This window comes from Caretta caretta, chromosome 11, assembly GCF_965140235.1.
Source record: "Caretta caretta isolate rCarCar2 chromosome 11, rCarCar1.hap1, whole genome shotgun sequence".
Taxonomy (NCBI): domain Eukaryota; kingdom Metazoa; phylum Chordata; order Testudines; family Cheloniidae; genus Caretta; species Caretta caretta.
Genome location: NC_134216.1, coordinates 13,107,194 through 13,131,620, shown reverse-complemented (window position 1 = coordinate 13,131,620; position 24,427 = coordinate 13,107,194). Strand labels below are relative to the sequence as shown.

The 24,427-nt window shown below is 42.6% G+C and overlaps 1 long non-coding RNA gene across 2 annotated transcripts in view; it reads right to left on the bottom strand.

Moving 5' to 3' along the window:
* The window catches only part of LOC125644538 (uncharacterized), a 41,681-nt gene that overhangs the window by 10,651 nt on the left and 6,603 nt on the right, over positions 1-24,427 (bottom strand). The window lies entirely within an intron of this gene.

Below are 24,427 nucleotides of genomic sequence, written 5' to 3'. Positions count from 1 at the left end.
CTTGAAGGGTATGGTCCAGGAGTTTAATGATTGGGCCAACCAATGGTTGAGGTCCAGGGGGCAAGATATCAAAGTGGTCATGAATGCTGTGATATTAGAGTGGTTTATGCAAATCCTCCCAGATACCACTAAGGTCTAGTGAGGCGACACAAACCAGAGATGATGGAGACAGTAGTAAAATTTGCCGAGGACTGTATGGAAGCAGAATTTCCAAGGAAAGTGGCTTGTCCTACACAAGCAGGGGAAGGGGTGAGATCCCTCAAATAGTAAGGCCTATGACTCAGAGAGACAAGAAGGGGGAAAAAAGGCCATTTTGTCCAGTTGGGCTATAACCTGCTACCAGTGCTGGGGAAAAGGCCACATTAAGCGGGACTATGTGTATATGGAACAAGGACTGGGGCATATTGTGGCTGGACTGGGAGAGAGTAAAAACAATGACCGTTAAGGTGGGCAGAAGGCCAGAGATGGGAGTTATTGATTCAGTGGCCAGTTGCTCATTTTTGCAGAGCAGGCTGGTTAAACTGCAGTGGTTTTGGGAGGGGAACACTCTAGGCATAGAGCGAATACATGGGGAAAAAAACACTTATCCGGTGGCAGTAGTCCCACTAGGGGAACATGGGAGGTTCTTGATGGAACAGGGTTGGGTAGTGGGAACGTGGTCCCATCTTGTTGTCATGGGACTGATTGGAACCCATGAAGGGAAGCCCAGTGGAAGAAACATCAATGGAGGGCAGAAAACAGAGTGAGTATGGCGGAGCATGGTATCCAAAGCCCACAAGAAGGGAGAGAACACTAGACAGAAACTAACAAGCCAAGAAAGTGGAGGCCAGGTAGGAAACACTGGGGCAGAAGAGAAGCTGGAGAAGGGGGTGAAGATGCAGTGGTCACCCATACAAGAACAACCCAAAAAGAGTGGGAGGTGAACCCAACTGCTAGTGGGCCCAGAGGAAGGGAAAGTCCCCAGGGGCTTAAGACTGAAGGGGAGCAGAGGCCATCAGATGGTGTGTTGCTGGCAAGGAAGGATGTCATGGCTTGCTCTACAAAGGATAGGATAGATCCATGGCAAAAGGCTGTGGGTTGTCCCTGATGTGATGGCCTGTGGGAGGAAATGGAATTGTGGGGTAGACCCCCCCCTCAACTAAAGAGTGCTTATTCTGTGGATGGAGAATAGGAAACCATCAGCGTCCATGGAAAGGAAGACTAAAGGAACTCAGAGGTGATGAGAGATCGCTGCCCCCATAAGGAAAGTAGAGCATGATCAAGGAGAAAACTGATCCCGCAGTGGAAAAGAGGGGGCTGTAGCCAAGCTGGGACACCTAAAGTGGGGAGGTATGTAACAGGGTGCTATTAGTAGCTATAAACTGAGCCCTTTGGAAACCAGCTCCCTGGTCACTTACAGCACCCAGGGCACTATATGATCTGAGTAGAAGGGACTTAGGTAGTTTGAGTTTGGAAGGGTAGAAGGGATCATTTGCACTTGTACAGAGCCTCATGAGCTAACGAGGTAAATAGCCCACCAGCTGGGTAGCTGTGAGAAAAAGCAAACTCAAAAAGGCTGAGCCAGGGAGTAGGAAAGGGGGCATCACATAACTGCTGCTATGTTCTGATGTATCTGAAGCATAAAGAGCAATCAAAGCCATGTGGTGGAGGAGCCCTGCTGGACTGTGTGTGCTGCTTAATTCTTAGAGAGAGCTTACCAGCCAGGGTTTCCCAGCTCAGGCCGGCCCATTCCCTGCCTTTGGTGTTCCAGCTCCACCTTCCACCCCACACAAGAGCCACAAACATGGTCATATCACGATGGTGCAGTCTGGCTGTGTGACACCTCCTGCCTTTGGTAAGCAGTTTGCTGACACAGACTGTACCACTTCAGCAACAATAGTATTCCATGTTCTTCCTGGGCTATGGCAATGCATGTTCCAAAAACTGCACAGGGAAAAGCAATTCTAAGTAGCACAAAATAACATCCCTTTTTACATGCTTGTAAAAATAATGGGGCATCCATCCTTCCCATACTATAACTGACCCTCAACTACTGCTTGAGGATTATAAGCAGGCCACCCTTTCCTATTAGCTTTGTTACGAAAGCCTGTAGTAGGAGCTATGGTGGACAGCACTCATTTTCCCATTTAGCTAATGAGCTGAGGAGGGCCATGATGGAGTTCAAACCAAAGTTCTATGTCTCAGTTGCTTCTTCTGCCAGGACTCTTACCACTGGTGCCAAAGATTCTTCATAAGATCTATAGCAGGGGTCGGCAACCTATGGCATATGTGCCAAAGACGGCCCGCGAGCCGATTTTTAATGGCACGCTGCTGCCTGCCGGGTCCCGGCCACCGGCCCCGCTCAGCCCGCTGCCGAACCCAGGCCAGGACCCCGGCAGGCAGCAGCGTGCCATTAAAAACCCTGCCCACCCTGGCCCGCTCTTCTCCGCCCCCTCCCAGGCAGGATGAAGAAGCTTGGTCCTGGCGGCTGCTGCTGCAGGGCAGGCAAGCTCCCCGACTCCCCTGCCTCTTCTTCCAACGTGCTGGGTTCCTGCCACTGATCAACTGATGGCCCTTGTGAGGGAGAGGGAGAAGTGGAACAGCATGTTCCTGCTCCGGGGAGGAGATGGAGAAGAGGTGGGGACGGGGCCTTGGGGAAGGGGGGTGGAATCCGGGCATATCCCCTCCAGCTCCCTACTGTGAGCTGCTCTGAGCAGGGGGATGGGAGCACCCCCCACCACCCCAGCCCACACACCCAGCCCTCTGCCCTGACCCTTATATTCCCCTCACACACACCCAGCCCTCTGCCCTGATCCCTGCACCCTCCTTACAGACACCCAACCTCCTGCCCTGACCCCTGCACCCCCCACGACCCCAGCCCTGACTCCTGCACCCCCCCACCCATACCCAGCCCCCTCATACCCCATGTCCTGACTCTTGCACCCCCCACATTCCCACCCCCACCCTGAGCACCAAACAGGAGCTCCTGCACCCTCCCACGTTTCCACCTGCACCCCTCACACCAAATGGAAGCTGCCCAGGTAAGCACTCCACGCCCAAACCTCTTGCCCCAACCCTGAGCCCCAACCCTGAACCCCAACCCTAGGCCAGACCCTGCACCCCAACCCCCAGCCTGCTTCTTCACCCTCAGCCCTGTGCTCAGTGCACTCCCACCCTCAGCTCAGTGCAGAGAGAGAGGAAGAGAATGAGCTAGAACCAGGGAGAAGGTAGGTACCCACTCTATATGGGCAGGGCTGGGATCCCAGACCGGCAGCGGGCTGAGCTGGGCTGGTAGCTGGAACCCTGGCTGGCAGGAGCTGGCGGACTGAACCTCAGACCAGCAGCGGGCTGAGCCGCTTAGCCCACTGCCAGTCTGGGGTCCCGGCCACCAGCCCCGCTCAGCCTGTTGCCGGTCTGGGGTTCTGGCTGCCAGTCCCTTGCCAGCCAGGGTCCTGGCCACAGGCCCCCACTCAGCCCACTGCCGGCCTAGGTGAACGGAACCCTAGACTGCTGGCCTAGGTGAATGAACCCCAGGCTGAACGGGCCGGTGGTATAAGATCAGCATTTTAATTTAATTTTAAATGAAGCTTCTTAAACATTTTGAAAACCTTGTTTACTTTACATATGACAATAGTTTAGTTATATAATATATAGACTTATAGAGAGAGAGACCTTCTAAAAAATGTTACAATGTATCACTGGCATGTGAAACCTTAAATTAAAGTGAATAAATGAAGACTCGGCACACCACTTCTGAAAGGTTGCCGACCCCTGGTCTATAGAGAAATGGCAGCATGCTGCTCTTTTGCATCCCCAAATAGACCATTCCAGTTTAAACACGCATTCTCCCACATGAAAGAGAAATGCAAATTAATACTTTAATAGTTGGGCACCTGGATTCCTCCTTTGAAAACACTGGACATTGGCCATGTCCAAAGTAGGATATTAGACAAGATGGATGATGGTCTCATTTGATATTTCCCGTGCCTTACATAATGCTATCTGAGATTTGGTTGCAGTCCTGCAAAATACAGTGGAAAAGATCAGGCCGGAGACTCCTATCCAGCCCGCCAGAAGACACTAAGTAGTGAATCATACATATTACACAAAGCAACTGCTAATGCGCAAATTCATTTTTTTTCTTAAAGGAAAAAATAATCCTGCCACTATCTGTGTAAACTGGCACCTACTTTTAGGTCAATTATGATGCTGTTGTTTGAACACCACTCTCTATAAACACTGACATACTTAATTCACTGAGCACTGGTTGGGTCTGTTAGCTCTGAACCAATAAATGCACTGTGTATTAATAAGATCTCTTGTAAATGATCTCAGGATTTCAAGAAATTTCTATTTAAATAGTTAATGTGTCTTTAAAATAGGTCAGATGATGTACAGTGGCAGTACAGATCAAGTATAGTAATAGAATCTCTTTCCATGCATGATTTTGTCAAAAGGCTGCTGCTAATAGATCTATCTAATCTGTTAGTCAAAAAACAAAACAAACCCCTTATTTGCAAATATTTTAGCTAATATAAGTGCTGGGTGCAGTTCTCTATGATTCATGGAGTATTATTTGTTGGTCTTGAGTATTCAAACAGCTAGGCATTTGTGAAAATGTTTGTGGATTTCCCAAAAATTTCACAGTGTTAGCATGAATGATTATTCATGCCATGAACTGCATTGTTCCTTATGTGCTGTTCTCTTGTCTAAAACATTGGTCAAAGAGTCAGGAAGCAGAAACGGTACATTAGGAGTTTGAGGTCACTGAGCACACAACATAGAGAACAGTTGAAGCAAACAATCTTCAGACAGCTGACTCATGCTCTGAACATCATTCATCCACATATATTTGTCATTCAAAAATTTTCTCTGAAGAAAATCGGGATTAGCTCATGAATGATTCACTCACGAGAGAGAGAGAGAGAAACAAAAGGAAAGGGCGTAGGGCTAAGATTTTTTTTTAAAACTGACCAGTGATTTTGGGTGTCTCAATTTTTGTGGGCCCCAGTTGAGACACTTTTAAAGGGGCCTGACTTTTGAAAGTGCTCAACACCCAACTTCAGAAAGTCAGGTGCCTTTTTAGTGGTCTCAGTTGGGCCCCAAAATCACTCGCAATGATTATTATTCATAATCACCAGTTCCACCAGCTCTTACCATACATAAACAATCATGAACATTGTCTGGCTTTGCCATAGTTACTACAGAGTCACCCCTTATATTTCCTGTCCTTGGTATAGGAAGCATTTGCAGTATCTAATCTCTGATTCTGTGATAACTATTGGCAAAAGCTGACTCTTTAATTCAATTTGCTATCATTCAATTATATGCAATGGGGGAGGGTGGGAAGCATGTTAATGTGCTTAAACTTTCTTTTCTCTTTTGGCATTTGACAAATTTCATAGTAAAATGACAACTCTTAGGGATGTACTAAACATTTTCTGAATGGAATATGAGCTAGTAGAAAAGAACTTTCAAAAAGTGGATTTGTTACTATACCATTGTTATCCATACCTGGTGTGACAATATATTTATCCATAACCATCAACATGTAAAAATCACCTGCCTTGCTTGCTGCTTGGGCCACGTACTGTCCTTCTGCAAATCCATTCCCTAGTTTCCCCTCGGCCGCCGCCTTGCTCCCGCTCATGCCCATTGGGGCAATCTGCATCCCCAGCATGGAACAGTATGAACTGCTTTGAACTGAAGGCAGTTTTGTAGTGCACTGTGCCTTTAAGAGATCTAGAAGCAGTGGCTTCCAGTAAATGCAGTTTGGTTCAGTAGAATTTAAAATAACGCGAATTACTTTTCTGAGTAAGGGTAACTAATGGAGTAGATAGGAGGGGTCCAGACCCAGTGTTTAATTTGCAATGAAAAAGAGGTCCTGGGGCTCAAGCAATTTTTTTTACATTCATAACTGATGCAGCAATCCCAGAGGTGCTGGGGCTATGAACTGCCAAGCTTGGAGGTGCTGGGGCTCAGCGTCTACAAGCCCTGGCACACATGAAGCCCTGTCCAGGCCACAAAGTTTAGAAACCTATCCAGACTTCCCCAAAGTTCCGAGTGGACAGATCTGGAATCTTCATTCAGCCTAGCATGGAGCTAGATGTGAAATTGGCTGCAGCTGGTTTGGGGGGATTTGGATCTGTTGTCTTCTTGGGCCCTATCTCAGATAGAAATACGACAAATGTGGTTTGAGCATACATCTTATGAGAAACTGGGTCAGCATATTTACAGCTGAGATACTTTTTTCTTTATGCAGCACACTTTTCAGTACCTAATTTCCTAGGCTGTTATGACAAGCTACCATTCCCCAGGTTGTTCTTCTCATTTAATACCAGATAAAACCTAGTCCTGATTTCCTCTCTCAAAGGCCCCTTCCATGGTATTTGCTGAGCTTTATCTCTCTTTGATCGCTGTGAAACTCTCCTTACCTTATTCCGATTATTTCTGACAGTCTTGTAGCACAATTAAATAAGCGATGCTGCACCTGAGCATTCCTCATGTCCTGTTGCTTACAGCAATGACACTGATGTTCTAAATGAGCTATATTAAAACCTGAAATTCAGATGCAACTAGTATAACAATGACAGGCAACACGCTTTTGGAGCTGGCGGACGCAAATAATAATTTAAATGCTGAATCAAGCGAGTGTCCCTGGGATGCAGGTTAAGGACAGATGAATTAGACGCCACTGTAGAAAGAGGCTGGAATGCTGTTTACCCACATCTGTTGTTCACTCTGGGCATTTATAGTGTAAAAGGGAAAGGCTAGAGAGATGGTTTCAATTGGTAGCCAATTAGCAATCTGCAAAAGTAAAGTGCTGCAGAGACAAGAGCACTGAATAGTGTTGTGTCCCTGGTTACTGGGAGTCTTGAGATTCAGTAATGAGGTACATAACAATGAGTTGTACAGATCATGTCTATACTGTACAGGGACCCATGCAGCACTGGTTAAACTCCCCAGGTCCTGTCCTAAAATACTCTGTACTGGGTGTAAAACCTCGGATGGATTGTCCTGGGGCAGTCTCTTCTCTGGCTATTTCAAATCCCAGTCAGGAATCCGGAGGGAATGTCCACAGAGGGTTTCCACTGGCTTGTTAAGAAGGGCCTGTGTCCTTCATGCAAAATGTAACTTGTGGTCTCTGCACCATAAGAAGGAGCAAATATCTGATTGATTTCTGCCACTTTATCAGAACATTGCTTTAAAAAGAGACTCAGGTGGGTTCTCCTTTTTACACTCCCTTAGGGCATGTGAAGTGATGTGAGTTTCTCATTCCCCCACTAGCTTCAGGGCATCAAGAGCTTCTGGTGCAAAAACTGCAGAGAGAGATAGAAGGAGTTTAAAGAAAACAGGAGGATATTTAAGGTTCCCAGAAGGTGGGGGAATGGGAAGGTGTCACAGAGTGGCTAGCCCCTTTAAAAGGGAGAGGGGTCCAGTGTACCTGGACTGATTTGCTGCTGCCCCATGGGCCTGCAGAGAAGGCACTTGGCATTTATAAAGGGGGAGACAGCGACAGGTTGTTAGCAAATACCTGCGTAGCTGCATGGAGTAATAAGACTCCTACAGGGCCATGAGTCATCAGGGGGAAGATTGCTCCCTGTGCGCACCTGTCAGCCTAGAGAGGTGAGGGAAAGAACTACGTAGGGAGCTGCAGGCAGGGCTCCTGAGGAGGTGACCATATGTCCGGTTTTGGCCGGGACAGTCCCTTTTTTAGGCTCTGTCCTGGCCGTCCTGACTTTTTTGACAAACTGGGCATTTGTCAAAAAAGTGGGGTTGGGTGGGACCCCTAGCATGGAGGAATGTGGGGTGGGGCAACACCAGACCAAGTGGCAACGCCATCTCTGCACTGGAGGGCTAGAGAGAGGCTTGGGGTGGCCGGCCAGCCCCACATGAAGTGGGGAGAGGGGCCTTGGGCAGCCCGGTGTGCAAGCTTGTGGCGGGGGGACTTGGACCACCAGCCCCATGGGTGAATGGGACAGGCTCAGAGGACCAGTCCTGCACATGGGGTGTGTGTGGGGGGAGCTAGAGTGGCCCTGTGTATGGGGGCAGCGGTGGGGGGGGGCACTGGCGCCAGCCCCAGAGGGGACCTCAACCTGGCTCCATGCCGGTGGGAGGCAGGGAAGGCTTGTGGCTCAGGCTGGCCCAGGGGTGTCCTGTTTTCCTTTGGGGAAAATATGATCACCCTACTCCTGAGAGCCCAGAAACTCAGACCTTAGAGGCTGGCTGTGCAACCCCTGAACCCTAGGTGAGACTGCAGGTCAAGGAGACTGGGTTTAAGGAATACAGGCCACCCAACGGCTGACAATAAGCTCACTGGTCTGACAAGACACTGAACTGTTTAAATTCTTTAGGTGAGAGACCATCTACAAAGCCCGGACATGGAGAAGCCAAGGTGCACTGGGAAACCAGGGGAATGAAGTAGCTTTTGTTTGAATGCCTCTTTCTGGGATACCAATCTTAAAACACTGAGAATGCACTTAAATCCTGATTGCTGCTTCACAGTGTTTGTGTTTCAGTTTGTTCCTGTATTGAAATGGTGACTTTTGATGTGCATTGCATGTTTTGAGTATTTTGTGGGCTATTAAGCAGCAATGTGCTTCATAGTGGGGTGACACCTACTGACAATTAAACAGCTTAGTGTTTAATGACCAATATCAATTTTTCTAGATTATGATGTTTCACAAACAGGATGGAATTATTAATCTTTTAGTCACAATATTTATTGAAGGAAAAGGATAAAGAAACACAGGGGAAAGGATAAATGATTCATCCCAGAAAAAGCTGAAGAGCCGCTCATTCACTCAAATGCACAAACTTTCAGTTGTTGCCATCAGTTGTTTATTTGTTTCAGCGCTACCATTAACTTTGACCATGGTTAAAAAAACTTTTTTCTGAGACGTTAGTTTCACCATAACCTTGTAATATAAACAATACTATGAAAACTGCTAAATGAGCGTCTAATCCTACCAGTAGGTCCCACTGAGAATTCAGGATGATCAACTTCTACAGAATTAGCCCGTAACACCCTATTTTGCTCTCTTCTGCCAGCATTTTCTGGGTACAGCAGGCAATTTAAGGTCAACATTCCTTTTTATTATATTTTTTAATATAATAGGAGCCCCCACAAAGGTACATTGCTCAGGCTTCGGCCTCAGGTGGCAGGGCTCAGGGCCCCAGGCTTCAACCCCATGCGGCAGGGCTTTGGCTTTCTGTCCTGGGCCCCAGTGAGTCTAATGCTGGCCATGCTCGTGGCCCCCTGGGGGTCTTGGACCCCTTGCTCGAGAACCACTGTACATGACTCCATTTCAGGAAGAAACTGGATACACTCACAAATAGGAAGGAAAAAATGTTGTATCCCCCTTCCTTAATTTTTGTCTCTTTAGATTGTAAACCATTTAGGGCAAGGATTGTGCCTCTTTGTTCTTTGTCCCGCACCCAGCACAAGAGGTCCCCCAATCATAAATGGGCCCTTTGGGTGCTACTATAATATAAATATTTACTAGGAATAATAAGAGAAGTGACTATTTAGACTGTAACCACTTTCAATGGTAAATAACATTTTTAAATACTCTAGTACACAGAACTATTTGTCTTTAAAAATTACCTTGCTTTTAATGGGTAAGTATTGTTTCAACATTGTATAGTTGGGAATAGTTGCTATAATGCAGTGCTTTTAGAATACATTTCTTTGCAATGACAAGAAAAATATTGTACCTTTGCATGTCTCATTATTTTTTCTTATCCCATTTTACCCCAACATATATACTCATATTTCTTGAGCTATAAGGATATGAAAAATATATTCTTCAAAGAACAAACTTTGATCCTGTAATATTGATTTTTTTTTCTTTTTGGCACTGACCATAATGTACAAAACTGAGTGTCATGATATCTTTTTAGACAAATGTCTGGCATAATATTACTTTCAAAGATATATTCATATAATTTATATAAGATAAAAAATTGTTTGTCTAAGATTAGCACATGCCTTAAATGTGAAAATGTTTTTTTACATATGGAAGAGGAGCTGTTTTACCATCTGTCAGGGTTCCTTCCCCACTCTGAACTCTAGGGTACAGACGTGGGGACCCGCATGAAAGACCCCCTAAGCTTATTCTTACCAGCTTAGGTTAAAAACTTCCCCAAGGTACAAACTTCGCCTTGTCCTTGAACCCTATGCTGCCACCACCAAGCGTTTTAAACAAAGAACAGGGAAAGAGACCAGTTGGAGATGTCTTCCTCCCAAATATCCCCCCAAGCCCTGCACACCCCCTTTCCTAGGGAGGCTTGAGAATAATATCCTAACCAATCTGTTACAACGCCCTCAAAGACCCAACCTCCTAGATCCTGGAACAATGGAAAAATCAATCAGGATCTTAAAAGAAGGATTTTATTTAAAAAAAAAAGAAAGGTAAAAATCATCTCTGTAAAATCAGTATGAAAAATACTTTACAGGGTATTCAGATTCAAAACACAGAGGATCCACCTCTGGGCAAAACCTTAAAGTTACAGAAAACAGGAATAAACCTACCTCTTAACACAGGGAAAATTCACATAAAACAAAAGATAAACTAATCCGCCTTGCTTGGCTTACCTATACTGGTTGCAATATTGGAGACTTGGATTAGGATGGACTGGAGAAGATGGCTTTCTGTCTGGCCTCTCTCAGTCCCAAGAGAGAACAACCACGTAAACAAACAGCACAAAACAAACGCCTTCCCTCCCCAAGATTTGAAAGTATCTTGTCCCCTTATTGGTCCTTTGGGTCAGGTGCCAGCCAGGTTAGCTGAGCTTCTTAACCCTTTACAGGTAACAGGATGTTGCCTCTGGCCAGGAGGGATTTTATAGCACTGTATACAGAAAGGTGGTTACCCTTCCCTTTGTATTTATGACACCATCGTTTCACTTTTGATCCAGTCTATCAACTATTTTTGTATTGTTGTTTTCAGTATTTTTTGCAGGCTGGGAGAGAACTTTCCCTGAACCTTTTGCTACTTTTTCTAATTGGGGTTCAGGTACCTTTTAGGATTATAAAAGAATTAGTTCAATAAAATACTTTGCCTGCAAAATGGAATGATGGTTCATATTGCTGGCTTTATTAATGTATTCCGCAAAGAAGCAATGCTACATGTTTTAAGGACATCATGGCAGTCAGTCCTTTTTCTGTCTATTTTTTGTCTAGCAATTACTTCCTATAGGAAAATTAGGGTTATTGACAAGTGTGCATAGCTACAGTGCAGAAACCCTTTTTGACAGCTCCCCAATATTGTCAAATATTTTTTGTTTAATGAGGGGTGGGGAGTACATAAGTGGATTGTATTTCAAAACAACATGTTTTTTAAATGGGACTGATCTACATAATATTGCTCAATTTGTGTCCAAGTACAATTATGGTCTCCTATTATCCATTTTAACTAAATACACCAAATGAGCTGATCTGCAGTAGTTATGATGGCAAAATTAAAGCTGCCTTAATCTTGATCTAAATATACAATTTTAAAGGGAAGCCAAAGATTTTTTTTATTGTCTTCCAAACTGCATTATGGTTAGCGAACAGTATTGATTTCAGTCTGTCATGAAGCATTTGATAAGGAATCCAGGATAGTATGGTGTCTTTTTTTGTTTTGTTTTTAAATAAAGCTATTTTTTCCCCATAAAGGCTACAGGAAGTTTAGCCCATCTCCAGAGGCCTGCCTTTCTCTGTTGAATCAGTGGTTCCATATTTTTTGCATGTGATGTGGAATTTAAACTTCTAGATATTTTATCAGTTTTTGAAATCTGAAAAGAAAACTCTGAGGCTACTTTATATTCCATTCCTCTACAGCTGTCAAGGCCTCAGGCTTGTGAAAATTAAGATAAACTTTTTGAAGCAGTTGGAGGCAACGGGTTTTAGACAGCACCACATCCCAGGAGCTGTAACACCAACGGATGGAACCTCTGGAGAAGGTGACAGTGGACAAATCCCTTCCTCAGCATCGTATTAAAGAAATCATGTCTCAGTCTTGGGCAAGTTCAGGATCAAGTCAGGTCCTTTACTTCAGGGCCTCATGGCAACTTCTATCTCCAGATTACATGGAGGGAAAAAAATCCACTTTTTCATCCCAACCCTGCTTTTCTATCTGCTCCTTCTTTGGTTTCAGATGGAGTCCTCCCCCTACATCCACTGCAGCTCAGGCAGCTTCTCTTAGGCTTGGGCAAGTTCCTTCCCCCATTTACCCTGGTGAAGGATTTTTAGTCCCTTTCTTGTCTTGTTGGGTATGCGCCATATGCTATCAGCACTCAAACGGGAAATGCCCCTTTAATCAATAACAAGACACTTTTTAATCACAGCTCACTTTAAATGATCTTAAGCAAAGAACCTTCCTCTGCTTTCCAGCTGGAAGGCATAACTTAGTAAACAATATTTATTGAAAGCTTTTGTTGTTATTGGGCTGGGATCTCCCCAACTCCTCACAGAACTTTTAAAATACTGTTCTAGCCATGTTAATGTGCATGCCCATAGGGTTCAATCAGGTTTTCTAGGCATGCTTAGCATTTGGTAACAGGTTCCCTGGAAGTACCCTGAGCAATCTTTGTGAACTTGAGCCATCTGACCTAGCTTTAGAAAGGACTTTCAAGGCTGTGTGAACTGGAGATACAAATCTTCATAGGCTGAGCTACAAACGAGAAGGCAGGATGTGCCGTCATACCGGATCTCACGTTGGAGCGTAAAGTGATTCATTTTTCTCATGAAGGAGCATAATAGTGTTAGGCCATGGTGATTAGGACTTTACAAGTGTCTCTCTGGATACTCCAGAGCATTTAATCTGAAGTTTGTAGGTGCATTAATCTCAATAGCTCTCACTGGTTAAGAATAGAAGGGAGCCACTAATCAGAGTCAGGGTAGATGAAAGGCAGCCTTTTGATTCATGTGTCATTTTGAAAACCATGGAGAAATAATGAATGCCTCCATGCTGTTGCCTGAAAATCATCAATTTTAGCTGGCTCTTCCTTGGAGAAATTAATGGGGTCATCCACAGGAAGAACACACAGTATATTGTGCCCCTATTTACCAAACTTAAGTCAAGGAAAAAGTTTCTAGCATGGACATCATTCCAGTTATAAAATAAAGATTTTGACACATTAGCATAAAAAAGGTCACATTTTTAATGCTCAGTTGTGTTGCTTCATATGGGGCCAGATTCCTTCCCTGAAATCTTCAATTTGTTGGCAGCTGTTTTGTATTATTGCTCTCTTACAGTTGAAAGCTTCTTAACCCAATTTCTGACAAGCTCTGGCATCTTTCCAATGTATATCTACATAATTGTTTGCTCTTGTTTTAGGATTCCCTTTAAGCACAGGTCTTAAATTTCACAGTCGATATACTGATATGAAATTTATACATAAATACAAGACCTGTGGCAGTGGTTATTCAGTAATAGCTTCTGTAATGGTTTGTTTAACTTGGGATAAGACTTTGTAATGAAGACCTTTGTCCCTATGTTTACAGAGACTCTTTGTGAATGTTTTAGTACAGGCTGGGGATTGTTAGACATTGTTTATTCCTAGATAAACTGCATATTTCCCAAAACAACTGGATATGTATACACTTGAAAGAATATTAGCACATGTAATTTACTTACGTGATTAGGAAAATATTAACTAGAAGCCTTTTAGAGGGCTGCACAGTAACTTTTCGGGTAAGCATCAATCTTGTTGGATCAGATCACAAAACTTGAGTTAAAAATAGTGACTGGGCCAATTCTGACCTCCATTCCATTGGGGTTGTACAGGTGTAACTGAGGATGAAATTTGGCTTCATGGGTTTACATTTTAAAGTATTTATTTCTCTAAGAAACATTCCTCCTCCCTGTTTCAAAATCTTTTCAATTCTACTTTCCTATTCTTATTTAGGAACACAACTAATTAAAAATTTGCCTTTGAATTGTCTAGTCCTAACATGTTGTATGGCTTATCAACATATTTGGCAGGTTGTTTTTGAAATATTTGGAATGTGAGTAGCCTGGCAGGCAAGAAGTAGCAAAGGAGGGGCAAGAGTTTGAATGTCAGATGTTGACTCTTGCTTGTTGCACTGGCATTAGCATGGAGGCTTGGGCTTTCAATATAACAGGATGCAGTGCATCTCATTCTAGCAACCTGGATAGCTAAAGAATAGCACTGATGGGATGGAATGTCAGCTCAACAGAGGGACCGTGAGGGAGATGAGTAAAATAGAGGGAAATCATGCAAAACCACGTGGAAAGGTCATAGATTAATGTTAAGGCCTAAAGGGACCATTATGAGCATCTAGTCTGACCTCCTGTAGAGCACAGTCCAAAGCACCTCACCTGGTAATCTCTGCATCAAACTCATAATTTTTATTTGGGCTATCATGTATATTTTTAGAAAGACATTCAATCTTGATTTAAAGACTTGGAGTAATGGAGAATCAACCATGTCCCTAGATAAATTTTTCCAGCAGTTTATTTCCCTTACTGTTAAAAATGTGTGCCTTAATTCTAATCTGAATTTATCTAGTTTCATCTTTCAAACATTAAATTTTATTTTTCTGCTAGATTAGAGAGCCATCTGCTCTCAGAAATCTCTTCCCCACACAGGTACTTTTAGGCCATATTGAAGTCACCTCTTAAACCTCCTTTTGGATAAATTTATAGATTGAGTTCCTTAAAATGCTCACTATAAGGTGTGTTTTCCAGAGCTCAAACCAATCTTTTAATTCTTTTCTGAATCTTTTCTGATTTTTCAACACCTTTTGTGAAGTGGACAAACTAATGGTGTTACTGAAGCCATATATAGAGGTAATACCTTCTTACTCCTAGTTGCCACTCCCCTACTAAAACATCTGAGAATCATGTTCACACTTAGCTACAACATCGTACTAGGAGCTCATGTTCAGGTGCTTATCTATTATTACTCCAAAGATTTTATAAGCATGACCCATAAATGGAACCCCTGTCACTGGAGGTTTTGAAGGACAGGTTAGACAAACACCTGTCAGGGATGGTCTAGGTTTGCTTGGTCCTGTCTCTTGAACTCCCTTCCAGCCTTACATTACTATGATTCTTTGTCTCCAAATGTATGGCCTTGTATCTGGCTGTACTAAAATGCATGTATGACCCTAAGATTGCCCCAATGCCAGATGGCACATTGTTGTCATGATATATTACACGTCACCTTTCAGTTAACTATCATTGGAAAACTAATAACCCACTGATCGTTAATATTCTTGTGTGATGTATGTACAGTTAACCTACAAAGAACTTGCCAGACTCACTGGAAATATGTGACTAAAATGCGTTTAAACAAAGATTAGCAGGGGGACTTGATAAACAGGTTTTCTCCAGACAAAGGAAAGAAGCCAACACTTCAGACCAGTTCTGGCCACATTAAGTGGGCTATTCAGTTGTATTGGAGATTGAAAGAAGAGATCATTTGCATTGTAAAAATCACCAGCTTGGAAGGAACCAGCTTGGAGTCTACCCTTCAGGGCATGGCATCTGCACCCAGAAGGGGAAAGGAACTTTATCTGGGGATCCATTTCAAAGGTTTACTGGACTATAAAGAGAGGAGGAGTGAACCCCTGAGTTAGCCTTCACCTAAGGAGTCAGAGAAACCAAGTGGTTTGAGCTCCGTGTGTTAGGTCCTGGTTAAAACTTTAGCCAGCCAGGCTGGGAGAAAGACTGTGGGGAGAAAAACTTCTTTGAACAAAATACTTTAGTTTGAATTTTAGTCTTAGAAATATGTGTGGTTTTTTTTTTTTTTTACTTTTGTTCATTTGTAACCATGTCTATCCTTATCCCTTAAACCTATGTTCTTTTTGTTAGTAAACTTCTTGTAGTTTTACCATTAGTCAGCTCAGTGCTTTGATTGAAATAGTGTTTGTTAACCGCAGTTAAGATAATAAGCTGCTGTGTACTTGTCTCATTAAAGGAACAGTGAACTTGGTAAGATTATGTGGGTGATACAGTAAGAGGAGCTGAGCACTGCAGAGAAAGATGTCACTGAGGGACTCGGGAATTAGGGTTCATTAATTGTTACCCGCTAGGCATGGTTTGGACTGGCAGAGTCCAGGAGAGTTTGCTGAGAAGGCAGACAAGATGTCATGTCGGGGAGCTGTCATACAGCTTAGCAACAGCATAACTCTCACTTGCTGAGGCTGAGGAGTAACGCAGTGGCTCACAATAGGGGGAACCACAGCAAATTGTCACAGCATGTCATTCAAATGAGCCCACCTGACCAAGCAATTCATGTTAGCCTGTATGATTGTCTTGTTTCCGTCATTATTTTCTACTTCCCAGATGTTTGTGTCATCTACAGATTTTAATGGTAATGATTATATCTTCTTCCAGATTACTGATAAAGTTATTGAATAGCAGTGGGGCAAGAACAAATCCATAAACTAGAAGCACTCCCATTTATGATTTATTGTGATCTATCAACTAACCAGTTTTTAATTTATTTAATATGGGCTACACGGCTTTTACACTAGAATATAGGAACGTAGGAATTGCCATACTGGATTAGAGCTGAGGTCCATCTAGTTCAGAATCCTGACAGTGACGTAACCAGATGTTTCAGAGGAAAGAAGCCTAGAGTGGCCAGATGTGGGATAATTTGTTCCCTGAACACTAATTGTAAGGGACTGGCTTGAATCCTGAAGCACAAAGTTTAGTATCCTTTCCACAATTTGTGGTGTTAATAACTCTGAATATTCTTGATAGCGATATAATTATCCAATCCCTCTTTTACGCTTAAATTACTGGTCTCAATTAGGGCTGTCAAGCGATTAAAAAAATTAATTGTGATTAATTGTGCAATTAAAAAAATAATTGCAGTTAATTGCACGATTAACTGCACTGTTAAAGAATAATAAATACCATTTATTTAAATATTTTTGGATGTTTTCTACATTTTCAAATATATTGATTTCAATTACCACACAGAATGCAAGTGTACAGTGCTCACTTTATATTATTATTTTTGGTTACAAATATTTGCATAGTAAAAAACAAAAGAAATAGTATTTTTCAATTCACCTAATACAAATAATATAGTGCAATCGCTTTATCATGAAAGTTGAACTTACAAATGTAGAATTAGGTACAAAAAATAACTGCACTCAAAAATAAAACAATATAAAACTTTAGAGCCTACAAGTCCACTCAGTCCTACTTCTTGTTCAGCCAATTGCTCAAACAAGTTTGTTTACATTTGCAGGAGATAATACTGCCCACTTCTTGTTTACAATGTCACCTGAAAGTGAGAACAGGTGTTTGCATGGCACTACTGTAGCTGATGTTGCAAGATATTTGTGTGCCAGATGTGCTAAAGATTCATATGTCCCTTCATGCTTTAACCACCCTTCCAGAGTACGTGTCCATGCTGATGACAGGTTCTGGTCGATAATGATCCAAAACAGTGCGGACTGAGACATATTCATTTTCATCATCTGAGTCAGATGCCATCAGCAGAAGGTTGATTTTCTTTTTTGGTAGTTAGGGTTTTGTAGTTTCTGTATCTGAGTGTTGCTCTTTTAAGACTTCTGAAAGCATGCTCTACACCTCGTCCCGCTCAGATTTTGGAAGGCACTTCAGATTCTTAAACCTTGGGTCGAGTGCTGTAGATATCTTTAGAAATCTTCTTAAAACAAACAACAAGTGCTGGGTCATCATTTGAGATTGCTATAACATGAAATATATGGCAGAATGTGGGTAAAACAGAGCAGAAGGCATACAATTCTCCCCCAAGGAGATCAGTCACAAATTTAATGAACACTTTTTATTTTTTTTAAAAGAGCATCATCAGCATGGAATAATGTCCTCTGCAATGGTGGCCAAAGCATGAAGGGGCATGTGAATATTTAGCATATCTGGCACGTAAATACCTTGCAATGCTGGCTACAAAAGTGCCATGCAAACACCTGTTGTCACTTTCAGGTGACATTGTGAATAAGAAGCCAGCAGCATTATCTCCTGCAAATGTAAACAAACTTGTTTGTCTTAGCAATTGACTGAACAAGAAGTAAGATTGAGTGGACTTGCAGGCTCTAAACAACTGCATTGTTTTGAGTGCAGTTATTTTTTGGTACATAATTCTACATTTGTAAGTTCAACTTTCATGATAAAGAGATTGCACTACAGTACTTGTATTAGGTGAACTGAAAACAATTTCTTTAACATTTTTACAGTGCAAATATTTGTAATAAAAAAAGTGAAGTGAGTACTGTACACTTTGTATTCTGTGTTGTAATTGAAATCAATATATTTGAAAATGTAGAAACATCCAAAAATACTTAATAAATTTCAGTTGGTAATCTATTGTTTAACAGTGCGATTGTGATTGATTTTTTTTTAATAGTGATTAATTATTTTGAGTTAATCTTGTGTTAACTGTGATTAATCAACAGCCCTAGTCTCAATGATTCCTGTGGCAATGAGTTCCACTTTTTCACACATTTGAGAATGTGATTAAAATGTTGATTATTTTTTAAATCAGTTTTGAATTTCCCACCTTTAATTTCATTGAATGTCCCCTTGTTCTTATTTTATGAGAGAGGAAGAACAAATGTACCTGAACTACCTTCTCTGTGCCACTCATCCTATATACTGTTATCCTAACCCCTTTTATTCATCTCCTTTCTTAGATAAACTGTTGTCATCTTTTCAATTTCTCTTCATCAGAGTTTTCCATGCCCTTGATCATTCTCATTCCACTTCCTTGAACTCACTCTTCTCCCACCCCGCCCCGCTGAATAATCTTTTTGACATGGGGTAACCAGTACTGTCCACAATATTCATTGACTTATATTCAGACATGTAACATTTTTTTGTATTATTCCCCAACCTATTCCTTACACACCTTAAACTAATTGTTTGCTTTTTTGACAGCAGCTGCACATTGAGCAGAGGTCTTCATTGAATGGTCTACAGTGATGCCCAGGTCCCTTTCTTCAGACGACTTAACTTACAACCCTGTATGGTCTAGGAGTAATTTATATTTTTTCCTCCAGTGTGCATTATTACTTTACATTTATGGACACTGAATTTCATTTGCCATCACGTTGCCTCTTCACCTGGTTTGTTTAGGATGTCTCTGATGTTGCTCATAGTCAGAACCAGAGAAGACTAATCTAGGTAACCTACTCATCTGCAAATCTTCCTACCTTATTGTTTAACCCCCTTTTCAAGATAATTAATAAATATATTAAACTTGGAACCATGTGACTTCCCCTTAACCTTTTGCCATGATGAAAATTGACCATTTAATCTACTTTGCTTTCTGACTCAGTCTTTTAGCTTGTTGACAATGACACACTTTGCCTCTCACCCCAGGACTATATTAGCTTCTTTACTAGCCTCTTCTGTAGGACCCTGTCAAAGGCCCTTTGGAAGTCCAAATAAACTGAGTCAGTCCTCCTTTATTCACTATGTTGACACAGTCAAAGAATTCTATGAATGGGACACTATTTTTCCTTGCAGAAACTGCTGAGGAGATCCATTCTGATCTTCCATGTGGTGTTCTGCTTTGAATTATTATTTCAACCAATTTGCCAGAACAGATGTAAAGTTTGCCCGTTTATAATTCCCTGGATCACTCTAGAGCCTTTTTAAATATAGGTACAGCATTTGATACCCCTCCAATCCTCCTGAACAGTGTTTACTAGATTGCCTATTCTTGTTAGCAGCTCAGCGACTTCATATCTAAATTCCTTCAGAACCTTTGGATGTACCATTTAGGGTTGGTGACTTACTGCTTTTTAAATTATCACCCTCCTCCAGTGCCTCCTCACACTTCAATCTCTGAGAGCACCCATCTTTATTACCAGAAAACAGCAGATCTGGGGAAGAAATCTTCCAACATTCTAGATGGTGGAGACTTGATGCAAATCATATAACTCCTCAGCTGCATCCCCCTCTCTCAGTTGTTCCCTTTAAACCTTAGTGATCCAGCAGACTCACACATTCTTTTTCAAGTGTCTGTTTCTGAAGAAACTTGAATTTCTTGGCTTGCTTGCTTATTTATTTAACACCTTTATTTGCTCTTTGAAATCTATTTGGGACCTTCTAATTTTCCTCTTACTGCACGTTGCAACATGCTCCCATTTTAATTGGCTTCGCCACAGTCAAATTTCCAAATACCAAAGGTTTGAATAGATTCTCAAAACTTTCCATTTAGCCATATGGGTTCACGCCTTGCCTTCCTGGTTGAGTGGTAGGGAGCTGTGTTCTTACTGAGATGTTTGTTTGGTTGTTTCTTTTTTTTCCCCCTGCCTTGCCGCCTCTAAGGATTTTACTTCAGTAACTTTTAATTTTAGAGCCTGTTTGACTAATTAAAAACCCAATATAAAAATTAAACCACAAATTCAATTAGGGATGGTGAAATGACAATAAACACTTCAATGGTTTCTCATTTGCTTTTCCTCATTGGGTATTTGTACTGATATTCATTAAACTCCCTCTTATCCTACGTGAAGTATTTGAACTGAAGAGTGGATGGAAGGAGACTTTCCTACTTTTGGTAGCTATCATTTTCTAACTACTGATAATTATCTCTGCAAGGTTTGGCATTCATCCCTCATTCCCATAGGCACTGCTGAAGAGTCATTTCTTTTATTGCTGAAATGCACCCAACTGTGTCATAAACCCTAGATACAGTTATGATCATCAATGGGGCTCAAAACTGGACCTTTGACACCAAGACCCCAATTCAGCAAGGTACTTGATCACGTCTAACTTTGAGCATGTAAACTGCAGCTGAGCTACCTTGTTGTTTAAAATTAGTCATGTACTTCAGTACTCTGCTGAACTGGGGCCCAAATGCACAAACCTATACCACGTGAGCCAACAACTAACTCCATTATTAGTTGTGTCAAGGATTATCTTTGCCAGAGCCAGTCATATGTCCTAAGCCAATGTATTACATACTTCCTGGAATAAACCCAGAACTAGCTTGTCTAATGAGAGCCATGCTGTCTGTGGTTCATTCAATTTCAAAGCATTTCCATGTAGAGGTGTAGGTTTCTTAGATACAAACACTTGATGCCAAAACCAACGTTTGTAAAAACAATCCATAAGGCAAAAAATCCAATATAATTAAAAATCAGATCAATCTAGTACCACAAATACTATAATCCTTTAATCATAATTTTTTCGCCTTCCTTGGCAGCGTGGGGCACGAGTCATTTGCTGGGGGCTTCTCTGCACCTTGAAGTCTTTAAACCACGATTTGAGGACTTCAATAGCTCAGACATAAGTTAGGGGTTTGCTACAGGAGTTAGTGGGTGAGATTCCATGGCCTGCGTTATGCAGGAGGTCAGACTAGATGATCATAATGGTCCCTTCTGACCTTTAAGTCTAGGATTCTATAATTGTTTGGTTTCTGCATAGACTCACTACAAGATAATAATAGTGCTGTTTACGTGGTTACCTGTGCATTTCCATACTTTAACATCCAGGTAAAGTGTTTTACCTTTAAATTACTGAGATATACTCAACTTTAATGACACCTTAAATCAGGGGTAATCAATTATCTTTTGTCAAGGTCCAAATTTCTTGTTCAAGGGATAATCAAGGTCCAGACACCAGAGAAAATAATAAGTAAATAAAAAGACTTCACAGTCTGTTCAAAAGCATCTGACTGTCTGGATTTGCCCTTTGGTCCACCAATTGACTTCCCCCTCCTTAAGTTGGTTTTTGTGTGAGGTTAAAATGCTCAGTAAAAATACAATTGTTTATGTAGCATTTCACAGTGTCAAAGATCTATACAAACATTGGCTCTGATCCTGCACATACTTGGTCACACTGAGTTCCGTGGGATTTCTCGTATGTGTGAAATTAAGTCTGTGTTTGGAAGACTGAGGCTACTAAGCAGGACTTCAGAGGCCACAACAAGCTCATGGAAAAGAGAGGGAGAGAGAAGTTGTATTCCCATTTTATTGATGGGGAAGCACAGAAACAAAAAGGCAAAATAACCTGGTCTTGACCCAGAGTGAGTCAGTGGAATGACTCAGAATAGCAGAAATGATGCTGCAGCTAAGAGAGCTAAAGCAACCCTTGATATAAGCAGGGCCCGCATGGGAGTATCAAGTAGAAGCAAGGAGGTGGCATTCTCTCTTTATCCAGCTTTAGTGAGACCATTCCTAGAATCCTGGGTCCAGTGCTAGCGTCAACACTTCAAAAAAGATGTTGAAAAATTGGTAAGAGTTGTGAAAAAAACAAGATTTGCAGTCTGACAAACAGGCCTTACAGTAAGAGATTTAAGAAGTTCAATTGATTTCAGTTTATCCAGGAGAAGGCTAAGAAGTGACTTGATCATGGCCTATAATTACTTACATGGGGAAGAGATTTTGAGTAGTAGATAACTTTTTTTTTTCCTTCTAGCAGAAAGGGGCATAACAGGCTCCAATGATTGGATGCTGAAGCCAGACAATTTTAAACAAGAAATAAGGTACGCATTTTTAACAGTGAAGGTAATGAGCCACTCTGACAACTGAACTAGAGAGATGGAGGATTCTTTCTCTAAGTCAAGACTGACTATCTTTCTACAAAATACGCAATAGTTCAAAAAGTTATGGGCTTGATACAGAAATTACCGAGTGAAGTCTTTTCTTGTTATGCAGCTCAGTCTAGACCAGTAGTCTCCAACCTTTTTATGCCCAAGATCACTTTTTGAATTTTAAGGACAACCCAGGATCTATCCCACCCCTTCCCCAAGGCCCTACTCCACTCACTCCAATCCCCGCCCCCCGGTCATTTGCTCTCTCCCACCCTTACTTACTTTCACCGGGCTGGGGAAGGAGGTTGGGGTTTGGGAGGGGGTAGGGGCTCTGGGCTGAGCCTGGGGCAGGGGTGGAAGAGAGGGTGAGGGATACAAGCTCTGGGCGGGTGTTTGGGTGCAGGAGGGGGTGTGAGGTGCTGGCTCTGGGAAGGGGCTCAGGGCTGGGGCAGGAATTTGGGGTGCAGGAGGGGGCTCCAGGCTGGGGCAGAGTGTTGGGGTGCAGGGTATTTGGCTTTGGGAGGGGGCTCAGGGCTGGGGTTTGAGGTGCAGGAGGGGATATGGGGTGCTGGCTCCAGGAGGGGTCTCAGGGTTGGAGTGTGGCCTCCCACCAGGTGGCGTTTAGCCTCGCTGCACCACCTATTGAGGTAAGGCAGGCTCCTTGCTTGCCATGGCCCCACACCGCTCCCGGAAGGGGCCAACGTGCCCCTGCGCATTGCTCCTCTCTGCAGGCACCGCACCTAAAGCTTCCATTAGCCACAGTTCCCCACCCAATGGGAGCTGCTGGGGCGTGCTGGCCGCTTCTGAGAGCGGCATGGGGCCACAGCAGGCAGGGAGTCTGCCTTAGTGATAGGCAGCCCCGCTGCAACCGGAGATCGCGATCGACTGGGAGAGTCCCCAGGATTGACCAGTCAATCGTGATCAATGGGTTGGTGTCCACTGGTCTAGACGATCAGAATGGTTCATGGATTTAAAAAAATTTATGAAGACATGGTTTTTAGCTGGTCTTAAACAATCAATATCCCCCAAAGATCCCAGTTACAATGTTTACGATCGTTCCTGCTTCCTATCCTTGTCATTCACTCTGAGCTTAAAAGGAAAAAGAATAGGCAATTTTAATCACTTTAAAAATAAGTTACTTACTGTGGTTCATTATAAGCCCCTTGGAAACTTGAAACTGAAATCTGTTTCCTCCCAGAGCGTATGCACGTTAGTTTGCTACTGTTTTAGGGTTGCCCATAGCTGGAGAGATTCTGATGGTATTCATTTTATTTTTTGGTGTTTTAGATTAAATAGTATTGAATTTTTTACCTAATGAAAACATATAAATATTTCTATGGCTGTAGCAAAATATTAGACACAAGCAAAACCAACAATCCAATGCAGTATTTTGGAAAAGTTTTAAAAGGACACATTTGTCCTACTCTGTTTCTTATGCTGGTTTGCAATGTTTAACTCCTTCCATCCAAGTATTTCAAAGTATATAAACATTAACAATTAAGCCTCATAACAGCCCTATGAGTTGTGTAATTAACAACCTCTGTGTTAGTTTCCTCATCTTAAAGATGAGGATAAGGCCTAAATTTTCAAGTGTCCACTAGTTACAGGTGCCTCAAGTTTTGGGTGCTTAACTTTGTATGCCTCTAGCCCAGGATTCTCAAACTTCATTGCACAGTAACCCCCTTCTGACAAAAAAATTACTACAGGACCCCAGGAGGGTGGACTGAAGCCTGAGCCCATCCAAGCCCTGCAATCCTGGGGGCTTCAGCCCCAGGCAGGGGGGCTGTAACATGAGCCCTGCCACCCAGGGCTGAAGCCTTCGGGCTTGGGCTTCGGCCCCAGCAAGTCTAAGCCAGCCCTAGTGGACCCCATTAAAACAGGGCCGTGACCCACTTTGGAGTCCCGACCCACAGTTTGAGAACCGCTGCTCTAGCCTCACTTTCAGAAGAAC